This window comes from Bemisia tabaci, chromosome 3 (assembly GCF_918797505.1).
Source record: "Bemisia tabaci chromosome 3, PGI_BMITA_v3".
Lineage (NCBI taxonomy): Eukaryota > Metazoa > Arthropoda > Insecta > Hemiptera > Aleyrodidae > Bemisia > Bemisia tabaci.
In genome coordinates this window covers 3,575,216-3,592,042 of record NC_092795.1, presented here as the reverse complement: position 1 = coordinate 3,592,042, position 16,827 = coordinate 3,575,216, and the positions used below count along the sequence as shown (strand labels likewise).

At 41.4% G+C, this 16,827-nt stretch overlaps 1 protein-coding gene across 4 annotated transcripts in view; it reads left to right on the top strand.

Annotated features, from left to right (window-relative positions):
• The window catches only part of LOC109043284 (inactive dipeptidyl peptidase 10), a 445,954-nt gene that overhangs the window by 295,065 nt on the left and 134,062 nt on the right, over window positions 1–16,827 (top strand). Inside the window, exon 1 of one of the 4 annotated variants that reach the window (XM_019060432.2) lies at window positions 15,886–15,991. The exons of the other annotated variants lie outside the window; for them this stretch is intronic. The gene's annotated coding sequence lies outside the window, so the exon portion shown is untranslated. Of the gene's footprint in view, window positions 1–15,885; window positions 15,992–16,827 lie in introns of those variants that run through there. 4 annotated transcript variants of the gene reach the window in all.

Genomic DNA, 16,827 nt, shown 5'->3' with positions numbered 1-16,827 from the left:
AATGCTGAATTAACTGCTAGGGCAGTTACTTTAGCAATGTCAAAATGTAACTTCCGTAGGGGGTAATTTAGCATTTTGCGAGTTCTCGCACACTTTTTCTACATCCAGAATGTCGATCAACTTCACTTTTTTTCGGCGTATCCTCGCTGTATGCAACCGAGATTTCAAACCGAGGCAAACTGTAGGAATTGCTCAGTTTTCTAAACCAAGGCCACAGTTCCTAGAACCGAGAATATGGCTACATTAACCGAACAGGGCGACCATTACAAGAGCACCTTCCATACGTTTCATATCATGGCTTTTCTGACGCAAGGGCGTGTCTGCATTTCCACATGATCCCCAGGCCTGTGTCACACTATCAAACCTAAGCACCAAAATAGCAAGGTCAGGCGTTGTGATTGGCTTATTCGATGACTTTATAAGTAAAACGGGGCTCACGTGAAAATTGAGATACACTCTTACGCCTTAGGGGCGACGATATGACCAAACTTTTTTCCCGAAACACGTCCGAACAGAGGCAGCCGCAGTGCTTGGATCCGTGCGATACAATCCTGTCCGGAAGGAAGATGAATCACTCGACTTATGTGTGGAACTGACAGCTCCTGAAAAAGATTGTGGGCGAACATAACGCATCGCACCTGTCCGAGCTGGCGCCGTAATGTTAATTTTCCCGCTTTTGCCTGGGAATACACCAACGCTGAGTTTCACCGAGCAATGAGTCAAATTGGGCGCATTCCGGCCAAAACAGTCTTCCTACCTAGGATCCGCCTGCGTCGGGAGTTTTAGCTGGAGTCCATATTAGCGGTCCTGCGTTTTTTTACTCGATAGGCCCTACTTTTGCACCCTACAATCTTGGTCGAGGATGCTTAGTGGAATTTCTTTAACGTAAATGAGGTCAACCGAAACCGGGTGTCTCTCGATGGGTTTCCTGTGTCAACATAAAAATGCGGAAAGGCATCGATTGACCTCACCTAAACCTAAAGATACTCCACCCAGCACGCTCCAACAAGATTGTAAAGTTTAGGAGCACGGCCTACCTAAATTAAAAAAAAAAGTGGTGTTGAATCGTGCTCCAAGTAGAAAAAATGAAATATCGGATCAGCTTTTGAATCACTGCAATCAAATGCGTGGCTGGGAAGATTCCACCGTCAATTTTGGCCACGATTACTCATGCTAATGTTTTTTCGGTTGCGGAGGAATCGAACGTTCTGCGCGACAAAGAGAACGCCCATCGTGCAGTTTATTTCTTTGACTGAAGATGGGAATTATTATCCTTTTTTGTGCGCGAGTGATTTCGCATAATAGCTCGCCCGTTCATCTCGGATGAAAAAATGAGTAATCCATAACGGTTCATGAAAATCCTTCGCCACTAAAACTATACGCAGGGTGGAGACGGGATTTATTAGAAAATTAAAAAACGCCCGCAACACAAAAGATGAGCCGTCGCTCTCGGACGGGGAAGGAGGGGGGGAGGCGCTAGGCCTTTTTTAATGTCTCAAACATTGAGATTAAGTGCGAACCATTTATTTAACGCTTTCATTTCCATCTTTACGGTCATTTGTTGGACTAATACCTTAAACCGTTCTCGGAGGCCTGAGTTGCCTATTTTTTACCGCGACCGGACCCTTCGCTTTTTTCTTTTATGGACGATCTCTCATTAAGCCGGGATGAGGTTTCTTTTAAAATCCATAATTATTCTTCCGTCTCGTCCTCTGCTCAACATCCATCCATTCTACTTCTTGCGCAGCGGTTAATCCCGTTAATCATGAAGGATGGGAGATTTTTACTTATTCCGCTCGGGGCTCGCGCCGGGCGCCGCGCGAGTGAAAAATTCCGCGAGGAAACCTCAGCTCGCACTAATCAGCGTCTGTCGGAAGTGTTTCGAGGAGGACTTGCCGCGCCAACTTTCCGCGTAAAAATCACGTTTATGTCTCCGAGACGGAACTTTCGCGAGGGGACACGTTTCAGATCAGGTATCCTATGAAAACAAAGTTTCCGCGCCGGGCATAAATGAATGAGGGAATAAAGAGTCGCTGTTTGCCGAGTCCATAGATCTTTGTCACTGGAAACGGAAACTTTCCCAAACGAGCTTCAGTCCAACTGAGTTAGAGGAAAAATTCGTCATCAGACCGAGTGTACGTACTCAATATTTCATGGCAGTCAAGCGTCCGTGACTTCTGGTCCATTAATGATAATCTTATTCTGCCTTCCAAAGGAACAACGTCGTATCAACCTTTAGACGCTGCCAAATTTCCTTTCATAAAATCGAATTTCCTGGCAAATTCGAGAATTTTGAGCGTTCACCACGTTAGTAGTGTACCGTAGTGTTTCCCGTCGTTTTGCATTGGCCTTTTTTATCTGTTTAACTACCTTCTTTTCAGAGCTCGCGTGATTATAGACTCGTTTTTAGGACCCTGTGTACAAATCATGTGGTTCATCTAATCATCCAATACTTACTTACTCTCCTCGGTGAGGGATTGAGAATTTGAGAAATTCATCCTAATTTGAGATATGTTGAATCCTTTGCAATGAATGGAGCTCTGATAGAAAGGAGCAGAGTTTAAGTTTGATTATAGAAGAGGTTTCGCAGGATACGTAAAAGCAATTTCGACGAAATCCCGACGGAGCAATTATGGAAGCACGCGGTGTAATTGCCTCGCGTGCCAGTAATTCTCTTGAATTCCTTCCCCATTACACTCAAAGTGTGCCCTCCGTTAAAATTAGCTTCAGACCTACAAACAACCTCTTCCCATAATTTTTCATAATTATCACCCATTAAATCTAATATCATAAAGCAAGAATACCATTAAACGCCGAAATTATTACTTACCTTAAAGGTGTCAATATGAAATTAAGAATATTGCAAAAGTTGAAGAAAAGTTATTTCAGATATCATGTCTTATTTTTCTTTTTTAAGCAAGGCTTGCTCGTCGTTGTTCCACATAATCCTCTTTGATTTATCTTTGGTCTCGTATTCAAAAACTAATTGCAAATGGAACTATCTGAAGAATTGAAAAAATATTATCACAAATATCTCTGGAAACTTGTTTTATTTCAAAGGAAATTGGCAACGTCTGATGCTTCAAACTGCGTTCATCTATAGCACGGCTGAGTTGACGTCTTAAGCATTTGACAGGATACGAATGCGACTTTGATCAAGGCGCCGTGATACAACTATTCGTACTCTATGGATGTGCGTGTTGCATACGTAAAAATGGAAGGCGTTCTGACTTTCTTCACGTTGCTCGGTTATAGCGTTCCGCGTCGCGATTGAAGCTATGTGCAGCACCATATGCGGCATTAATGAAACTCATTTTAGTCATTTCCAGAATGATAAAGATTGTTGTCAATAACTGTTCGGACTTTCTTTTATTTTAAACAAATGGGAAGTTTGAATTCTTGGGATGATGATAAGCAAACGCTGAGTATGTATTCATTAGATGAATCTGAAAATTATCAAAATGATACTTTTCTTCTTTTCGCTCTCATCTCTCTCTTCTTCTCCCTCATCTCTCTCTTCTTCTCCCTCTTTTTCTCCTTCTTTTTTTGAAATTTAAAAGGATTCGAGTGCGACTTTGGTTAAGGCGCCGTGATACAACTATTCGTACTCTATGGATGTGCGTGTTACCCACGTAAAAAGTTGAAGGCGTTCTGAATGTCTCTCGTTACGTTCGTTGTTATAGCTCGCAGAGCCCGCAGGATCGAACCTGGATTACATTGATGATAGCATTAATAGTCCACTGCGTTAGCTGCTCATAAGTTGTAACCTCTGAAAGATATGTATCGAGAAATTTGATATATTAGCAGCGCATCCCTCCACCTCCAGATGTCTCAATGTATCCTACGGTTTTGGTCGATTCAACCAAAAATTTGTTCGATCAGTCAAGTGCTTTTGGTCGATGTGACCTTAAAAAAATTAACACCAAGTAACAAGAAACACGGAAATTTTTAAATGTGTACTATTATCATGAGGAGGAAAATTGCTTTGAAAAACGGCAAGATCGGATTTTTGTCGGGGGTGATAAGCATTTGGAATGAGACCAGAAACTTTAGACAAAGTAGACAAAAGTGGTGTGGAGGGCTACTATTGGTGGAAGCGGGTGGTTGCAATGGATAAAGGAACTGGGTAATAGACTAGCTAACGGCAACCTAAGAGAGGCGCTATAGTTAGTCCATCATTTTCTCCCTTAGTCTGCAGGAACCACCCACTTTAAGCAATAGGATCGTTGCATACTCCCTATTTCTTCTTTGTCTATCAATTACATTAATCAGCCCGAAGAATAGCGATTATTGAAATTAATCGACAAAGCTATAGACAAACCACTCACTACTATCCCCTTTAATCAATAGGATCGCTGCGTACTCCTAATATCTTCTTTGTCTATCGCTTTATCTATCAATTTCAGAATGAACCCGCTGCTTCACACACGAAACACGGATCCATTCGGAAGAAGGCGTTAATTTCGGGTGAGGGGGCAGTGGCGGGGGCGGAGACGGGAGTCGGGAGGCGGCAACTGTAAGTTGGACAATTACCGGTCGGCGTGACGTCACTAGGCAGGAATCGGGATCTCGTTAAAGAATGTCATCCGCTTTTGATGGCGTTCAATTTGATTGCGAGTCCCTCCTTTGATTGAATTCCGAGCCCGAGCCCCGGCCTCGGCGACGAATTGCACCGCTTTTCTGTCAGTAACATATTCAATTACACCGGCGCAATCGCATCGCCGCACAGTGCGGCATCCTTATCGACGATGCGGACACATTTTTTGGTTAAATCGACCAAAACCGTAGGTTACGTTGAGACATCTGGAGGGGGAGGGATGCCCTGCTAATATCAAATTTCTCGATACATGTCTTTCAGAGGTTACAACTTATGAGCAGCAAACAAAGTGTCAGCAGCAAAACATCAATACTATCATCAATGTAATCCAGGTTCGATCCTGCGGGCTCTGCGAGCTACAACAACAAACGTAACGAGCGACATTCAGAACGCCTTCAACTTTTTACGTAGGCAACACGCACATCCATAGAGTACGAATAGTTGTATCAAGGCGCCTTAATCAAAGTCGCACTAGAATCTTTTTAAATTTCAAAAACACACACTTAACTTTAAATAATGAAGATACCTAGTAGCACCGACATAGGAAAACTCTTTGGCGCTGTCGAAGTGAAACACTCGAGGAATAAGAAAATGTTATATCTCAGGATATTTTGCGTATTCTTCGAGAAAAGTTCATTTGAAGTTGGCAACCTCGAATTAGCCCTATGGTAACAATGTAAAAGCAACGTGAAACACCCAAACTTTAACTTCAAAAGGACGTATTTCTGCCAAACGGAACTATGTGCATTAAGACATGAGCCGTGGGACCCATAAGAATACGTGCATAACAGAGTTCACGTCATAATGCACATAGTTCCGTTTGATAGAAATACGTCCGAATATCTCTGATAGTCGTAAAAAGTCGCAAATTATTTTTGGTAGAATCGAAGTTGGATATCTGAGGATTAAGAAAATGTCAACAACCTAGAGCATTTTGCGTTTCAAACGAGAAATCTTCATTTGAAGCTGATGTCTTTCTCTCGTGTATTTCTTATGGACCAATGATTCTCGACCCATTTCTCGCCCACTTTCTACCCAAATTTGAAGTAGAAAAATTTGAAAAGGAACCATCATTGTGAGTCAGAAATATCTTTAAGATGACAAACTCCGAAAAAAATTATTTAGATGTCGAGTTGAAAATTTTGGATTTTTGTCCACAGAGGACCGCATTGTGCGCCGCCTTTATGGCGATCCCCACCGCCCCCGCTCCGATACCACCTTGCTGATTCATCATTTCCTGGCGCCTCTGACGTAAGGACGTGTCTCAATTTCCATTCGAGCCCTGTCGTCTATATAACTTTATGCATTCTGGGGCTCATGCGAATATCCAGCTACGCCCTTACGTTAGAGGGCCCACAATTTCAACCGCGTTTATGGCAGAATGGAACCAAGCCACATTGGCTTTTGCCATATTTAACTAGTCAATTTAATTTTTAACAATAGAACGATTGAATGGACTCCTTCGTAAATTTTAAGGAGTTTGCTTCGTGCTATGCAGATAATTCACTGAAATTTGCACAAAAATCCGCAAAACCGTTTTCACGTTAAAAGTGAAATTGCATGTCTAATTAAATTCGGCGGACCCTGATGTGGATTGGTTCCTATCTGCTTGACCCGATTCATTTATGATCGTCTAAAGAGTGAGAAATTGTAAGCCTTGTCTCACAGACTCAAATCGGGGAGCCCCTATCATACACGGAAGGAAACATGTTTTATCAATTGCGGGTTTGCCTCCTGACCAATTTGCGGTCCAACCCTCTTAGGCGCGTTACTCTTTATGTTTTTATATCATGTAGATTATTATATCAGTAAGATTTGGGAAGGAGTACACAAAATAACTTAAACGTGTGGAAACAGGTTAGCCAAAAGTCTGGAGGAGCGGGAATAGACAGGGAATTTGTCGGTGGCGTGGCGTGCTGTGCGATAAATTGATTGATCTGTCGTTTAAATCTATGGAAAAGGATAGATTAACAGGGTGTTCGCAGCTTACATCTTAATAATCGATTCTTTACCGTGGATTCAAATGGGGAAATATCGATAATCGTATTGATCATTCACGCCACGCCACTGGAATTTGTAACGACCGGGAGAAATCAGGGAGTGTCAGGGAAATTTGACAGAAAGTCAAGGAATTTCAATCCGACTGCATTGTTCGTGTATTGCTGAAATGGTTATGGATATTTCCTCTAGAGCATTACAAGTGAACTATGGGTATTTGTGTCGCTTGAACATTTTCTTTTATGTAGAGATGGGGAGTGTAAGTCTGGTACAACTGTGGGAAGGACTGGGCTTTCAACTTCTAAACTTTGGTTTTTCTGCGGTGTTACCTCTTGAGCAAGAGTATCACAAGCGCCATGCGACGTTTCAAAATTTCCGTCACAATTTCATATATTTACAGATAAATTTTTGGTTGAATCTTTTTGAAATTTCACTGAATTTTTTTGGCGGCACAAAGTTAATTCGGTGAAATTGGACAGCTTCGTTGAACAATTTCTCTGTAAAAAAAATAAAATAGTGGCGGGAATTTTTAACTGTCGCATCATGCTGCTTTGGATACTTTCGGCGGAGGGTAACGACATGAGGTCAGCAAGTAGCGCACCCCTGCGCGATGTCTGTAGTGATATTATAATTTTATAAAGCCTGAGGTCCCTTTTTTCGGGGCTGTCTCTATCTCTTTCCTTCAGGAGCAATGTGAGGAGGCGAATTTCATCTGAAAACAGCGGTGTCGTTTTGGCTGAAAAACCTCAAATTTTCACACGACAAGCCGTGCAAAGTATGCAAGTCTCTTCTGATTTCCCTGTAGAAAGCAATATGGAGTAGCTAAGTTTCATCTTGAAACAGTTTAATCTCTCTCACGGAGGGATCTCAAATTTTTTCTTGAGAAGCGATGTAAAAAGAACGGATTTTATATTAAAACAGCGCCGCCGTCTTGGCGCAAAACTCCGCGCTCTCATAAGAAATTAAATGGACGTATTTCTGTCAAACGGAACTATGTGCATTATGACGTGAACCCTGTTATGCATGGATTCTTATGGGTCTCAGGGCTCATGTCTGAATGCACATAGTTCCGTTTGATAGAAATACGTCCAAATCATCCTTCCTCGGACGAAGGAACTTAACTCCATTCCAAGGTTGCTAAACTGACTCAAACATTAATATATTTTACAAAAACATACCTACGGAATTTTTGTCCAAAATTTGTCTGATTTTTGTACGAGATCATAGAAAAAATCAGTCAGATTTTCAATTTAAAATTCCCCTAATTCTCTTGGTAAAAATGCGATTTTCGAGGGAAAATTTGGCAGCATTAAAATTTAGTTACGTTCTTTCGTGAGGAAAACGACGGAATGAAGCAGATTTTTGCTAGAGTCCTTTTATACCCGGAGTTAAGACATCTCTATTATCAGCTGGCCTGGGCTGGCCTTGGCTGGCCATGGTGTCACAAAAGTGTGCACTCAAACGAACGATATTGAGGGATAAGGATAAGGAATCCTGCGATGTCCGCCATCCAAAAACAACAAACATCAACAAAACTGATCAATGCCTAACCAAAGAAATTGCAATAAAATAAAATTAGATTGATTTGTGGAAAATTTCTTAATCTATTTTCATTTCGGTGCGATGAAAATAACAATTCACTCTTGATAAGTCACAATTTGGTTACATTTTTATTATTTTAGTTCACATTCGAGCCACCGCCATCTTGGTTCACTCATTTGTGACTTAATGAGCGAGAACCAATCAGAATTGGATTTTTTTAAGGCCACTTCCAGTTGTCTCTGAGTCGAACCAAGCCCGACCAGAATTGAGATGTCGTAACTATGGGTATAAAGGGACTCTAGTTTTTGCTTGGAAATGGCAACCAAGGACTCTGTTGGAATAGCAGATGAAAAATTTCACCGGGAGAAAATGTAACATCTTCCACTTTAATTTCCCGCGCAAAATGGTGTACACTTAGTCTTAATTTTCACAGGTTCCACTGGCCCAAGTTCACCTTCCTCCACCCCATTGGGAGTATATAAGAAAATAGTAATTTAAATATCAATGACAGCGAGCGGCTTCTTTCTCCCGCCCTGAGTCTTTTTAATTACCCGCATCCCCTCTCCCCCTCTCCCCTGATCCCGAAAACTGTCGATCTTGAATTATTAAACCTTTGGCCGACTCTTCTCCGGGCCTGGGTGTTTATCCTCGAACCTTTGTGCGATGTTTCGTCCGCGACTCATTTGAATTTATGAGCTCAGAATGAAATAATTTTATTCGAGGAATAAATTTGCATGAAACTTTTTTCTTCGCAACTTCATCACCGAGCCAGGTAATGAAATTCATCGCCTTGCTATTGTTCGAGATTTCACCCCCTCCTCCCCCCTCTCCTCCGACCCCTTCAGCTCCGATCGACAGTTTGAAGTGCCCCCTCTCCTTTCGTGACCCTTTTTTTTTTTTTTTTGGTTCTGTTGTTGCTTAGAAAATTATTTGAAACTTGTAATATGAACTGCGTTACATAAATGGATTGCATTTTGCAAAAAGGATCCAGAAGCATTTCAATGATGCTGAGATTGCGCAACTTCATCCTTTGCAATAAAATTACTGATATCATGAAAAAATATGAAATTTACATGGTGATTTTACCTTAAATTTACAGCTCTCAGCGAGTAAAATAGAAACTATTTATTGATAATCAGGTTTTTTATCTGAGATAAAAGAATTTTTACAATCTTAGCAACATTGCAATGCTCCTGGTTCTTTTTTGCAGAATGCACTCAAACCATTTTCTACCTAGAGATGTGTGGGAAAGATGGGGTGTGCTCTAGAAAGCTGCATGAGAAACAATGTTAAAGTGGGCGTGATTCCTAATGGAGAAACGGAAAAGCGGATTTTACATTCTGTCTAACGGAACTATGTGCCAGCTGAATGCGGCACTCATGAGCCATGGGCATGTGACCAGAGCGTTGTAGATAGGGCTCACGAGTTAAAGCTGCCCAAAGGCAACCGCGGCGGCCGCTTCGTCGCCGCTGACGTCACTGGCGCTTTATAATCCCCATTCATTCTTACAGCTCTCGACTTGCGACTAAATCTCTTCTTTTCTACCTTTGCCTCTGATTCCATTTGACAGAAGTAGTCCAAATAAGACAAATAGAACCAAACAAAATTTGAAAACAAAACAAGAAAAAGGACCAGCGTTTGATACGGTGCAGAGAACTATGTGCACTCGACTTTTCCTTGTTATTAAAATATCACATTAAAACTTGAAAGCGCGGAAGCTATCATTACATCAAGTAGAGGAATATTTTGTATGAGAGAGAGGTACAAAGTCTGAAATGAAATGGCGTTCTTCCCGAGGCCGGCAGCATGTTGTGGAATGAAGACTTGGACGCTTTGCGGAAGAGACAATGAATATCAAACGTTTTCTCACCTTCAAACATACTGAGCAAGGACGAGGAGGGCTCAAAAGCGTGTTCTCCAAGTTTGAAATCGATAAAGAATTTCCTGCAACTTACAAGGACAAAGATTGATCCCTCAAAGATTTGATGTATAACCGAGACGGGTAGAAAGGACCGAAAAGGAAAGACGGCTAAATCGCGAATGTTCCGCACTTGGAGAAATTAAATCGCACTGACACCCACTCTCTGAAATTCTGATAAAAACCATGGACTTTCACATGGTGCCATATTTGTTTAAACCAAGTATTTGTTCTCAAGAGTGTAGTCATTAATGGACCGCGTTAAGCAAAAAGGAACCACACTGAAAAAAAAAAAGTATGGTAACATCTACTATAAGTCCTCTAGATTTTTTACACAGGAATACTATTTAGTGAAAATAACCAGAATTACGGTAGTATTCACCAGAGCTCTAGTGATACTTACCACGATATGGTAAATGCTACCATAGAGTCTGGTGTTTATTACCATTCATGTATCTTTGTGCCTGAGTATGGTAAAATCTAACATATTATTTTTCAGTGCAAGCCACATCAGCTATTGCCAAATTTAACTGAGCAATTTAATTTTTTACACGAAAACAGTTGTGCGGATTTTTTTGCAAATTTCAATGAGTTTTCTGCATTGTATAAAGCAAATTTCTTATGATTTCAAAGGATTCCGCACAAATTTTCTCGGATAAAACATTAAATGTTCCCGTTAAATGCGGCAGTAGCTGATGTGGTTTGGTTCTTTTCTGCTAACGTGGTCTAAATATTCGTCTTTGAAAATTCTTTATAACGACGGTTCGAGTACGCAACTACGTATATCCTTTCCGGTGTTTGAAAATCCCCGCTCCTATTTTATTTTTTCAAGAGAGAAAAAAATTGACATTATTTCTTGAAATCTTGGCTGATGGCGCGATAATGCGAAATGTGAACTCACAATGCTCCATTCTGCGCTGTCAGTGAGATGTCACTCCAATTCGGGAAAAAGGAGTTCAAAAACGTGGCCAGATTATGTCTCTCCTACGGTATATGTTGCTTGCGTAACCCTTGAAACACCACTACAATAAGACAAATGAGAACAAACACAAAATGGAAACAGCCGAAGAGAAAGGACTTGCTTTCCTACGGCGGCGCGGACATACAACTATTCGCACTTGATGGATGTCCGTGTTGCGTGCGCAAAATTGAAGGCGCGACAGCGCGAGACGTGATCTCGCAACGCTTAATTCCATAACAGCTTTCTAGCGGCAGGTTAAGATCAAAAAGCGCTCCCTATCAGCTGAGCTCTTAAAAATGAACATGGGACATGGAATTTGCAAAGTTCCTTTTTCAAAAATGTTTTTCAAAGATGATTTCCCCTGGAACATTAAAGAGTTGCCAAATTTCCTCCGTTAAAATGCTTGGTTTTGAGGAGTGTTACAGATATTTGTTCTTGAATTTCCAGGTAATTTGGATCTGATATAAAGTTCTCTAAAAATTCTCTGACGAACTCGAAGGAAAATATTCATAAATTTATCAGATAATTCATATTGTATTGGAGGGAATTTTGCAACCTCTGAAGGCTCATGCAGTTTTTTTCCTCAGCACGACAGATCGTCTCTCAGAGTGATGGAGTCTTACGATTGGAACGTCAGACCTCGATATCAAAGCCGGAATCAATCAAGTTTCCACGGAGCAGAAGAGCTTTTTGTCCGAGTGGGAACCGCAAAATCCGAAATGAAGTCGGAGCGTTGTAGCTGAGGACAGGAGCATTTAGCCGGGCAAGAATTAGACGCTCAGCGGAAAAGACAATGAATATCAAGCGCTTTCTCGGATCTCGACGGAGCGCGGCGTCTTGAGTAAGCACTCGGGCTCGGCACGGCGTGCTCTTGTCGTTGGATGTCGGGCGTCGCACAGGGGATCGAGTCAATAGGAAAGATCGGACGAAATTTGGAAACTTTAAAAGCTCATAACTCCAATAATACAGCACTTTGAGGTTCTGAAAGTGGTTCCATCGGTTTTCTCATGAAATTTTCCTCCAGGAGCACCCCTCAAAGTTTAAAATTTGACGAGATAAAAGTGGAGATTTGCAATTTTAGTAAAATTCGTGTCCGATCTCTCTAATTGACTCGATCCACTGTGCGTCGGGCGTCGGGGTCAGCGGTTTTCTGCAAGCCCACGACGACAATCTCGAGGATGTCAAGTATCGCCATCGCAACGCCAAGACGGCAAGAGATACAGCCTTTCGCTCCCGATGACTTTATTGATTTAAGAGCCGTGCAGTGACTTCGGTCTATTCGCCGTGACAGCTGCTATCACAGCAACCGCCGCACAATGGGTTGGCTCGGACACAGTTATCCGCAGTATACTGCCGTGCTAAGGTAAAACGCCGCATGAGCCTTAAGGCGTTGCCAAATCTCCTCCAACAAAATGCGAATTTTCAAGGAAACTGTTTATCATATTTCTTTAAAATTTTCAGTCTATTTTGTACACAGTCAAATCTAACATATCTGAGAATTGCAAGGCAAAATATGCACAACTTTCCTCAGAGATACATGTTTTATCATTATTGAGTTAGCAATTATTGAATGTTCATACGGCGTTCTTCCCTTGCACGGCAGTATAACCCTCATATAGTACCTACCCTGGTAAAAATTGGCGATAAGAGCTGCGTTTCAAAATACCATAGGAATTCTTATAGCCGGCTAAAGAAGGCTACAGAAAATCATATAGCTGGCTGTAGAATGCGGAGAAAATCATACGGCCGGGCTATACGAAGCAATAAAAAATTATGCAGCCGGGCTATAGTTCCTATCGCCGGGCTTTACACTTTATCGCCTGGCTGTTGCTTTTTCGCCATCGATTATAAAAGGCTTTAAGAAATTGTGTAGCAATTCGTGTGCTTTGGAAATCATTAAGTTTGATACGGAACCACCTTAATATTTACAAAACACATATTATATTTTCCTTTGATACATATTTTTTTTCATCAATTAAAATGAGAATAATCCATACAGAGTGTGCAAACAGTTCAAAGTCATGAGTTGAATAACGCTGACTCCGTCAGATTAAATATTAGAGCCTAACACAAAGCGGAGCGGCGACGCACTGGCGCCTACAAACCTAACAGGGATACTTCACGCATTGCGCAATGCGTGAAGTATCCCTGTTAGGTTTGTAGGCGCCGATGCGTGTTTCGCGCTGGCTGCCCGCCTGCCACGGCGCTTGAAGCAACTATTTCACACCAGAGGTAGTGCACAGTATCATACGAAACTGAAGGCGCTCTAATATATTAGTAATGGCAGGCATCCATCTAAAGTACGGAGCTTTCCTCGCAAAATAAATCAAGATACTACGGCCCAAAAAGAGAGCAGTCTTCCAAAAACTCACCAAGTCCTAAAATCCGTAATTAGTAACGTTTAGCATACACTTTATCGCCTGGCTATTGCTTAATCGCCATCGACTATAAAAGGCTATAAGAAATTGTGCAGCCGGCTATAGACGCTATTGGAAATCTTACAGCCGGCTGTAGGTCTATGGTATTTTGGAACACAGATTCTACTGCCAATTTTTACCAGGGTACATAGGGGACTTACGCCTTAGATACAAGACACAGAAGTTCAAAGTCCGTCTTGATCTGTCGTGAAGATCACAAAACTCAGAGCGCCTTCAATTTTTTGTGTAGGTAACACGGACATCCACCGAGCACGTTTAGTTGTATCCAGGCGTTATGATCGATGGCACGGCTCCTCCGTCCTCGGATTACACTGTACCGCACAGTGGAGCGACTCAATGGGAGAGGTCAGACATGATATGAACATTTTAAAAGCATTTACACTCATTTATACGGAATACAGTCGTTTTAAAGTGGTTTCTTTGGTTTTCCCTTGGAATTTCTTTCAAGTAATACCCCTGAAAATCACAATGTGATAAAATAAACTTCAAAATCTAATCCAAGTCGAGAATTCCTTGTTCTGCTTCTCCCAATATAACTCGTTTCATTGTGCGCCAATAGATGAACTCTCTTAATTGGACTGCATTTTAGCGGCTCTGGTGCTTGCACTAGAGCTGCTATTCCGGACGGTCCCAGCTGGGGAGTATCAACGGACCATGTTACATTGGAGAGACCGCGTGTTGGTTGATGGGAATCGGCGCCATTTTCTGCTGTTTAGGGGGGACTGATTTTCTTTTAATTGATATCTTTTTCCTGTGAGCGAATGCTATGTTGTGTAGTGTATTTTTGGAATCATGGTGATACTGTCAATAATTCAAAACGGGTCTGTGCTTTAATCTCGCACTGGAAAAAATGTACTTTACGTTTAAAATTTGAAAATTCAAATCTATAAGTTTTCGCGCTTTTTTCGAAGAATGCCGTGGTTGGAGCTTCCTAGTCATACTACTCGACATCAGCTGATAGCAAACAAAGGTTACCAAGGAAACCGTACACGCGTAACAACTACCTACCGTCGCCAGAGCCGCTTTCCGACGCGAATGCGTTGGAGCTTCCTGCTTGTTGCAATTTGGAACTATAAATTCTAGCCCGGTTTAATTACAACATATGTGTCATTAGTTTCCCTATGCATATGAGTGTTTTTCCGCAAGAGCCAGAATTTATAGTTCCAAATTGCAAAATGCAGTCCAATTGTTTCCGCGAATATTTTTTGATTTTCGATGAAACCCGGACGTTTACACCGCTTTCGAACCGAGTTGACAAATTATTCTCATTTCGTCGCTCCTCTGATGTAAGGGCGTAACTGTATATCCACGAGAGCCCCCAAAAGCATGGATTTATATGTCCAACAGGGCTCGCGCGAAAATAGATTTACGCTCTTTCGTCAGAGAAACGACGATTTGTGACTGTCCACGGCAAAACGAACTTGCATGTAGGTGAACTTAAAATTGAGTTATTGGTACATCGACTGATCAAGTTGATTTACATTCATCTCGTCGTGGGCTACAGTTTGCAATTAGAACTACTGTTCCCATGTCATTTTAGAGGCAATATATGAATGGTGAAACCGCATAAATACGTTCTGGAGAGGAATAAAACTGTCCACACGCCTCATTATTGTCAGTAAAGGGCCGTTCATAAATAACGTAACGCTCTAGGAGGGAGGTGGGTTGAGGAAAGCGTTATGCCATTCTGGTTTTACGTGTTGAAGAATATGGGCCCACGTTACAATAGCGTTAAAATGGAGAGGGGGTCAAAAATGCTGAAAAAGTGCGTCACGTAATTTTTGAACGCTCCCTCGACGTGATAATACCCGGAAAAAATTAAATTGCTGATTTAAGTTTTTGTAGTTGAAAAAAGTGACTGTAATGTTTCAATATAGATTTCACAACAAAAAAATGCTTCTTTAACAAACCCCGTGTTTAAATGTGCTTTCCACAATTGTAAAATGTACTTTTGAAACATGGCAGTCACCTTTTTTTGACAATTGAATTGTTAAATCAGCAATCCATTTATTCGTGTAATTATTGAGGATAGTTGAAGCTAAATTTCAATCTTTGTGAGACCCATACCATCGTTAACATAAACCGTCCATTCATTCCTTAATTTTCACAAAAATACGCGTAGATACGGGATGCGCAAATGTAATAAACCAATGCGTGACCGAAATAAACAACTTGGATGCGCATTAAAACCTAGCGAACGCATTCTTGTTATACTCGTACAAGGAAAAGTTGGCGGTAAATCGTGCGTGTTATAAGCTTGCCGGAATGGAACCCTCTAATCGAATATGGATGTGCGAAGACAGTCTAAGGTACGTGGAAGACGATTCAGGCAATAAAAACTCGGGAAACTGTTGAAGAAGCAACTCGACGAACAAGAACCGGATTTTATGTTCACGCCTGTTTGTAACGACGCAAGTTTTATGCCAATCTGTGCACCGCAGTCTGATGCGAAAATTTGAACCGAGATGTGAGTTTTATGCTCCGTCTGACGTTTCACTTCGAGAGTTTTTATCTCCGAATCTCTTTCTCGGCATACGGTGAGGAACATACATTGTTTTGCAACATCCTCATGTTAATGCAATCGTTGATCTTTCATTTTAAAGTTTTCATTCTAACTTACCACTCAATGTGATGCGGTTTCGCCGTGACTCTTCGCCAAGGAAGTTCAGACAACAAAGGAAAGGGAGCATGCTTAAATTGATACCTAAAGTGTAGGGAAGACAAGCAAGTGACGTTTTTGAAATACTGAGATAGAACTAAAAGTGGTAGGTATTGAACGAAATTCATTTGAATGAAAGTGAGGAAAATTTTTGACCCCAAAACCTCACTTTTCAGTCCTGAAACGTCATGTAGAGCCCAAACTCGTTTTTTTTTTACAACAGCCGCTTGAAGTGAAAAAATGCCGTGACTTAATTCCTTTTTTTGCACTTTTCTTTCAGACGATGTGTTGTTTCATTTGAAAAAAACTGATCAGCATTTTTTAACCTAATATTTGCCACCTAGCTACAACTGGGCCAGTTTTCATTACCGTCTTTACGAGGCGGAATTGAGGACCTTGTCGGATAAGGGGCCCATATTGAACAATTGTATTCGGGAAAAATGCGCATTTTAAGTTCTCCAATATTACTTTCTGGCCATTAACGGTAACTTGCATTGGAAGAAGGAGTCCAAGCTCGGATGAAAGTCATCATCAGGTGCGAGAAAGCAATCATGGAAACTTTAAATTCATTTTTCTCAAACGTGATTTTACACGATGGGCCTTTTTTCCGGAAAATTCCTCAATTGCAAATTTCAGGCAGTTGAAGCTCGAGGAGCACCCTCCCCCAAGAAATTTTCCGACCGCAGCCGGATTTTCACCGCAATGGTCGAACAA